The 7,505-nt window shown below is 29.8% G+C and overlaps 1 pseudogene; it reads right to left on the bottom strand.

Annotated features, from left to right (window-relative positions):
- Positions 1-5,755: 5,755 nt before the first annotated feature.
- LOC147941545 (uncharacterized) lies at positions 5,756-7,023 on the bottom strand (annotated as a pseudogene).
- Between the last annotated feature and the right edge of the window lie 482 nt (positions 7,024-7,505).

Genomic DNA, 7,505 nt, shown 5'->3' with positions numbered 1-7,505 from the left:
TTTAAGCATATGGGTGTGTTAATCAATAAGAATAGGGCCAAAAATAAAAATAAAATATAAGATATTGTCTTTTTGTGTTTATGTATGAATTTGGAAAGATGTAATGAAAAGCTTTGTAGGACGGTTTGGAAGATAGTAGTATGGTAAGAGAGCTCAGCTATATTTATATATATCATTATATTATATGGTTGACAAAATGTAAAGCTTAAGAGATGTGAAGGGAGTGGGATTTTGTCTTTTCAACGCTGGATGCTTTATCATATGACATATGTGCTCTATTTTCGTTAAAGTATTCGCTATTTTTTGTGTCATAAAATTTAGGCAAAAACATATGTTTGGTTTATAATCTAGTGGCTGACCTTTCTTAGCTTTGGCGGTAGTCTTCTTTTTTCTGTCTTCTAGGTTAGTGGTCACATGACCGCTTTTTTAACTCTCAAAACGAGTTCAAATCTAGAGACTGGAAACGAGTTTGCCAAAAAAAAAAAAAAAAAAAAAAAAAACGAGTTCAAATCTAGTCAAACTGAAAACGATGGAGAAGCTTTACGACCACTTAAGTTTTTTTTTTTTTTTTTTTTTTTACGACCACTAAGTTATTATATTCCGTAAAAGATTTAGTTTTATGACCTGTGTTACTTTGTTGTTAGAGAAATCGTTGGTAACTCTAAATCATAATAGTATTTTTCTGTTTTTATAGGTTTTATCATATGATTATGTTTAGTTCTTCCGTTACTAGTGTTTGTTTTTTCATTTTGAGTCGTTTTAAAAATATTTTATCTTATTGTAACAATGTATTTCTTTTTTTGTTTTTACTAAAATCCAGATGTTAACTAAAAAAAGTATAATGTACCATATATAATCCATTATTTCTATATCTTACATTGTAAATTATTGTTTACAAGATAACAGTTGAGAGATTATTATATTGACAAAAAAATTGGGCGTAATAACATTATTTCTTGACCTTTGAAAGTAAATTTGTAGGCATTTACAATGTTTTAGAATTATTATATTTACATTCATAGAAAATGAACACAGTCTTTAAAGATAGAAACCAACAAAACAAATATCAACTGGAGAACATTAATAGAATTAGATCATGAGAACGAATAATATCTTCACGATAATAACACCTACATAAACAAAATCTATACAGATCAATTATCTATATTAACATTTTTGAAGTACATTTTCTGTTATGCCTTTTTAGTTTTGCTTATTTAAAAATTTATTTACAACATTAATCCCTAAATTTTTTCCAAAAATAACATTAATTCAGATTTTATTTCCTAAATATTTTACATACCATTCCAACTAAAAAAAATACAGCAGAATAAATATGGAAACAGAAACTATGATATATTTAACCACATTTTCTATTATGTTTTAAAGATATTCTATCTATGAATCATTTGCAAACAAATAAAACAATAATTTGATTCCTATTTTGTTTTTCAAAACCTATGAACTTTGATTCTTAACGTAAGAAAAACTACAATTCACATTTATTTAAATATTATAATTAATATATATAAACTTAATAAAATTTTAAAATATTACAAATATGTAAAAAAAAAATTAAATACTATATAATATGGTTGTATAGTAGATATGTTATAAAGAGAACATGTTGAAATTAATAAAATATCATTAAATTTGTGCTAACATGGATTAAATACTCATTTTATTATTTGTCAACACTATTAATATTAGAATATTTGACACATAAAAATTAAGTTGATTTAACTAAGATTGTGTAAAATAATTAAATCATTAGGAAAAACGTGATTTAATCATAGCTTGTAAAGGACTTACAATGTATTTAGATCCCTTATTTTATGTTATAATAATTAACAATTAAAATAGAATTTTAAACACTAAACAAAACAAACTAAATATAACAAACAAATAGTAACGAAGTATATTGCAGGTTAAAAAATTAATATAAACATTTAGCCAGAGCTTTCTCTGAAAATATTAAGACTACAAGCCCATTTTTTTGGTGGGGCCAATTATACATTAATATTTTTTTTTTTAAACTTGAAAAACACAAAGAAGACTAGAAAATATTTGAATTATTGACATTTGGTACTAATATCCTACTTTTTTACCAATAGAACTAATGAAGTTTTTAGGAAAAAAAAGGCCGAATATTCACTATCTTATTTGGAGACCACAAGTATGTGCTTCACCTGCCTATGTCAAGGGCTAGCTCTGCATTTAGCCGCACAAACGGTCAGAAAATTTAGTTATCCCTTTATATAGAAAACATCCAATATTTAACAAACAAATATAATATAAAATATAAATAGTAATAAAAATTATATATACGCGATGTACCGTAGTTTAAAATCTAGTTAGTGTACAAAACATAAACCATAATTGAGGAGTATTAAAGGGAAGTAAAACTAATGCATCAGGGTTTCTTAGAATTCAAGGAACGAAAAAGAGGCATGATTGCAACTTAGCAATTATGAAAAAATCTTTGACACTCTCACAAATAAAATTAAAAATCTTTGGAATAATGAAACCTTTGATTACAAAGCCTTGTAATCAATGGTATTGTATTTGCAGCAGACGATTGCAATAATTCATATCGTATTTATAGGTCTAATTATATCGACGTGTGAACAGAGTAATTAAAGAGTTATCGATCCATTGCCTTTACATGTGCTCTGAAAAAATTAGATATTGCGTCGTGGACTTTTTAATGATACCAGGATAGATTACTTTTTCTATGATATTTTCTGATAATAACATTTTTTTTCTTTCATCAGCGGTTGACTTTCATATATTCAATGTGTTTGATAATTTGTCTTCTCGCACATTATATACCATATTAATTTATATATATTACTTGTTAATTTCTATATATTAAATCAATTCAATAATATGATTTTACTATATCATGGATAATTTTGTAAGATCACATAATCTAGTTTTATAGAATCACATAATTTTACTATCAACTATTTATATAGAGATAGTTTTATAAAACTCGTTTAGACGTCTAGCTAGGTATCATTTAGGCGCTAGACATCTTGAACGTCTAAACGATCAATTCGATCGCCTTAAGTCATATAAATATTTTCTCTCTTTTCTTATTTTTAACTATACATATTTAAATTTATAATTATAAACATATTTTACCGTTTGTATTTCATTTGATTTTTTTTTAAGTAAGAAAGGAATTTCAGCTCTTTATAACTTGGATTGTGAATCTCTCATAGTGAAGAAAAAAAAGATGATGAGATGTACAATTGATTAAAGGTCTTCCAATGCACGAAAGAGGTTTCCTGAGTGGATTTTGGAACTGTGTATATTGTGCATTGTGCAATTCCAAACCAGCCTTTTAACTGTGTATATCTTCTCTTGCACTAATGTTAGTGCTCTTGATATGATTGCACACTGGTAAAACGAACATCAATTTTTTTCTTGTATTCGACAGTTCAGTGTCACGATTCCTTAAAAACAAAATGCATACAATATTAATATCTATATTATCCATATTATAAAATTCAAATGCCAAGAACCTCCATTCATGAAAGATCGTTAACTCAGCGGCTGCCTTCTAGACAATGTATTTAAATATATATCTAAATATTTTAAAAATATATTGTCAATTACAAGGAAAATTATCTAACTTGACATTGCAATCAAAACATTTCTAGGAATTCAAATGTAAAAGTATGATTATTTTGTTATTATGTTACTAACTTACATATTTTAAATGTGTACAATTGTAAAATGATAAAACATACCAAACCGATGTATCTTCCAACAGTCTATGCTGTAAAAATTTGAGCGTGATCTAATAATGAATAGTCGTGTTTTGGATACAATCTTTCAGACGCTAATGCATGATATCTCTCTCATCTTAATTTCTCATATTACAAACAAAAAAATCTATGAAAAGTTGAAAGAAACCACATTGCACTTAAACGCATACGATCCTAAATGAAATGTAAAAATATATATATATAACGCTTATAAAAGTCCAATATCCAAAATACGTAAACTTGAAGACACATAGCACCACGGTAAAAACACATTAAACATATAGGTTTTTTGTTTCACAGAAACTTTGATTTTTGTCATAGAACAATTTATAAATGTTATGTTGTTAAATGTGTTTTTTTTTTGTTAAATTGTTAAATGTGTTTTTAGAATGAAAATTTCGTATAAAGATTTGAAAACTGAAATTTTCATCATCGTTACAAACGTGGTCCAAATGGGTAATTTAGTTGGGTAACTAGTGGGTTTAGTCAAATGTGTGTGTTTTAAAAAAAAAATTAAGAGATAGTATATATCATGAATCAAATCCCAAATATATTACATTCTTGAGTGAAAATGAAATGAATTTGTTGTTAGTCATGCATCACACTGACTGTGGCTGAACTCACCTTTCTTTGCTCAACCATTTCTTTTCTATTAGATGTAATCACAAAACAAAAACCTAAACTGATCGATTAAGACAATTCTAAGTTAAGAATGTCATTATGGGTAATAACCCTAATTATAATAGAGAATTTGTTAGCAATATCTATTTTGAAATACCATTTTTTAAAAATATCTTTTTTTGAACATTTTTCATTTTTACTTTTTTTTTACAAAATTACAATATGTTTAAATTAATTTTCAGAATTTTTTGTTAGATTTGGATTCTCTATTTTATATTTATGGTATAGTTTTAAGAGGATAAAAGTATTTAGGGTTTAAGGTTTAGAATTTAGTCATTTTGTATATTAAAAATAGTATTTATGAAAATAGACAACGTGAAAAAAATATTCTTGAAAAGTGACATAAAAAAGAGGTATTTTATTTTTTAAAATACCTCTTTTTAGTATACAAAATGATTAAATTCTAAACCTTAAACTCTAAATACTATTTGTAAATGTGGATGAAGTGCAAATAATAAAGTACAGAAAGTTAATAACACAAGAGCTTTGTTAACGAAGTTCGGTTTTTCCTACTCCCCAGGACCACGCCCAGATTTCGATTCCACTAAAACAAGAAAGCAAATACAACCTATTCGCAAATGCGTAAATCAAGCACAACCCTCTTAATTCACCGCTCCGTTCTATAACATGAAATCTTAAGGATAAATCTCTACCCTTAACGAAACTCACACTGAGCCTAGATTCAAACCAAGATAACCTAACCTTGGGCTAAACTCCCACTGAGCCTAGACTTTAGATCTCCAACTCTCTGGAGCAACCTTCACACACACGTCACATCCATGAACAAAGAAGCTTGAACAACACAAGCACCAAACCGCGAAACTAAGCCGCACACAATGAGAAAGCTCTCTAGGATTATTATCTTTATCTCTCAGCTCGCTTGCCTCTCTAGGACGTGCCCAACACCTCCTTATATATCCATCAAGACTTCCTAATCACCATAGAAGAAGATTTCCAAATTCCATTAGAAAAAAAACTTTTTCCTTTTTGCTATTTTCCTTTTCTTTGTAAAACTCCAATTTAATCAACCAAAGAAATAGTAATTTTCCTCTTCAATTCATCCTCAAATCGTCCTTCAATATTGCCTTCTCAGACCTTCTAGAAACTTCTCACGCACATTAAACAACATCAATCTTGTATCACATCTTGAATCACACAGACACTAGTTCACACAAACCAATACATCTTCATTCTCCCCCTTTTTGACTATGTTTGTGAACTCATCAGTTCAAACACTTAAACACCATCACCAAACACATCTTCATTCTCCCCCTGAATGAGTCACAACATGGTCAAAACTAACTGGAAAATTCTCTCCACTTTGCAATACGCGGTTGATAGCCTATTACACCACCTCCATTGTAATTATCTTTTCTAACCCATATTTTGTTGCGCCTTAGACCTCCATAGTTAACTTCTTGAATAAACCTGAAACAATTCCTCTTAATACGTCCTTGAACTCCACAATGATAACATGTAGGACCACAAATCCTCACATCAAAAGCATTCTCCATGCGGCTCCTCTCTCTCAACAATCTGAAACATCTTGCCCTAATATGCCAACAACACCACAATGATGACAAACAGGTCGAAACACTTGTCTAGGTGCATTCTCCAATTCAGAAATTCTTTTACCATGCTATTTCAAAAATACAGTCTTTGAAGCACTATTTGAAGCAGTCTCTGGCACAGTTCCTGATGTATACATGATTTTTTCACTTGAAACAAACATCATATCCGATTTTGAAACTTTTCCTTCATACCCAAGGCCACACTTATCAGTCTTGCCAATACTCAGAATGCGATCCAACTTCTTTGTACCATTATTAAGCATTCTCAAATTCTTTTGAGTTTCTTCAAGTTGCACTTTAGCTTGTAATGCTTCTTCTCCCTTCTTTGTTGCATGCTTCTCTGCTTTAACGACTTTAGCCTCTAACTCGAGCTTTTCCTTAATCAAAACTGAATTTTCTTCAACTACCTTAAGCCAATGTGCATACAACTTCTCATAGCTCTTACCAAGATCTTCATAACTCATATCCTCTACATCACTATCACTATCAGATTCATGTTCAGATGCAGTTGCAGGTTTTGCTACAGATTCAGAAGCAGTTGCAGACACTGATGCAGACACTAATTCAGAACTATCTTCAAAAGTTGTAAACGCCACAAAATTCTTCAGTTCTTCTTCTTCATCTGAATCAGTTTCAGAATCACTAGTAACAACATTCATAGCCTTCTTCTTATGCTTTTATAGATTGGCACAATCAGATCGTACATGACCGTATCCTTTGCATTCAAAACATTGAACATTCTTTGATGAAGTCTTCATCTCTTCACCCATTCTACTTTTCTTCTCTTCGCCCTTACGCTTCAGAAATTTAGCAAATTGTCTTGATAACATAGCCATTGAATCTTCACAAGATGATACCTTAAGAGCTACTCCAATGTCAACTTCCTTCTTTATTTCTTCCTTAACTTTGTCATTTTTCTTCTTTACTCCACCAGCTTCATATGCTTTGCTTAATTCAAAAGCTTTAAGAATCCCAACAAACTCATCAAAAGCCATCTCATCTAAATTATGAGCTTCTTCAACTGCATAAATTTTTGACTCAAATTTTGCAGGCAATGATCGCTTCAGATTCTTCACAAGCCTTTTTGTCTTTGTACTTCTTTCCAAGAGCAAAAGCCTCATTAGATATATCACATAACTTAGTACTGAACTCAGTCACAGTTTCTTTTTCTTCCATCCTTAGATTCTTAAATTGCGATACCAACATATCCAACTTAGTTCTCTTAACACTTGAAGTACCCTCAAACATATTCTCCAATGACTTCGATGCTTTCTGAGCTGATACACATTGAGAAATTAACTTGAAGTGACTTGAATCAATAGCATTGTAAAACGCTGTCTTGGCCGTTGAATTACAACTCGAAAGCTTTTTCTCTGCAACAGTCCACTTATCTCTTGGCTTAAGACTCTCAACTCCTTAATCATCCAAAACTTTAGGAGGCTCCCAACCAAGCTCAATCGAATTCCAACAATCTTCA

This window comes from Camelina sativa, chromosome 7 (genome assembly GCF_030686135.1).
Source record: "Camelina sativa cultivar CO46 ecotype springtype chromosome 7, ASM3068613v1".
Lineage (NCBI taxonomy): Eukaryota > Viridiplantae > Streptophyta > Magnoliopsida > Brassicales > Brassicaceae > Camelina > Camelina sativa.
The sequence above is the reverse complement of the archived record's forward strand: the minus strand, read 5'-3'. Positions and strand labels throughout refer to the sequence as shown.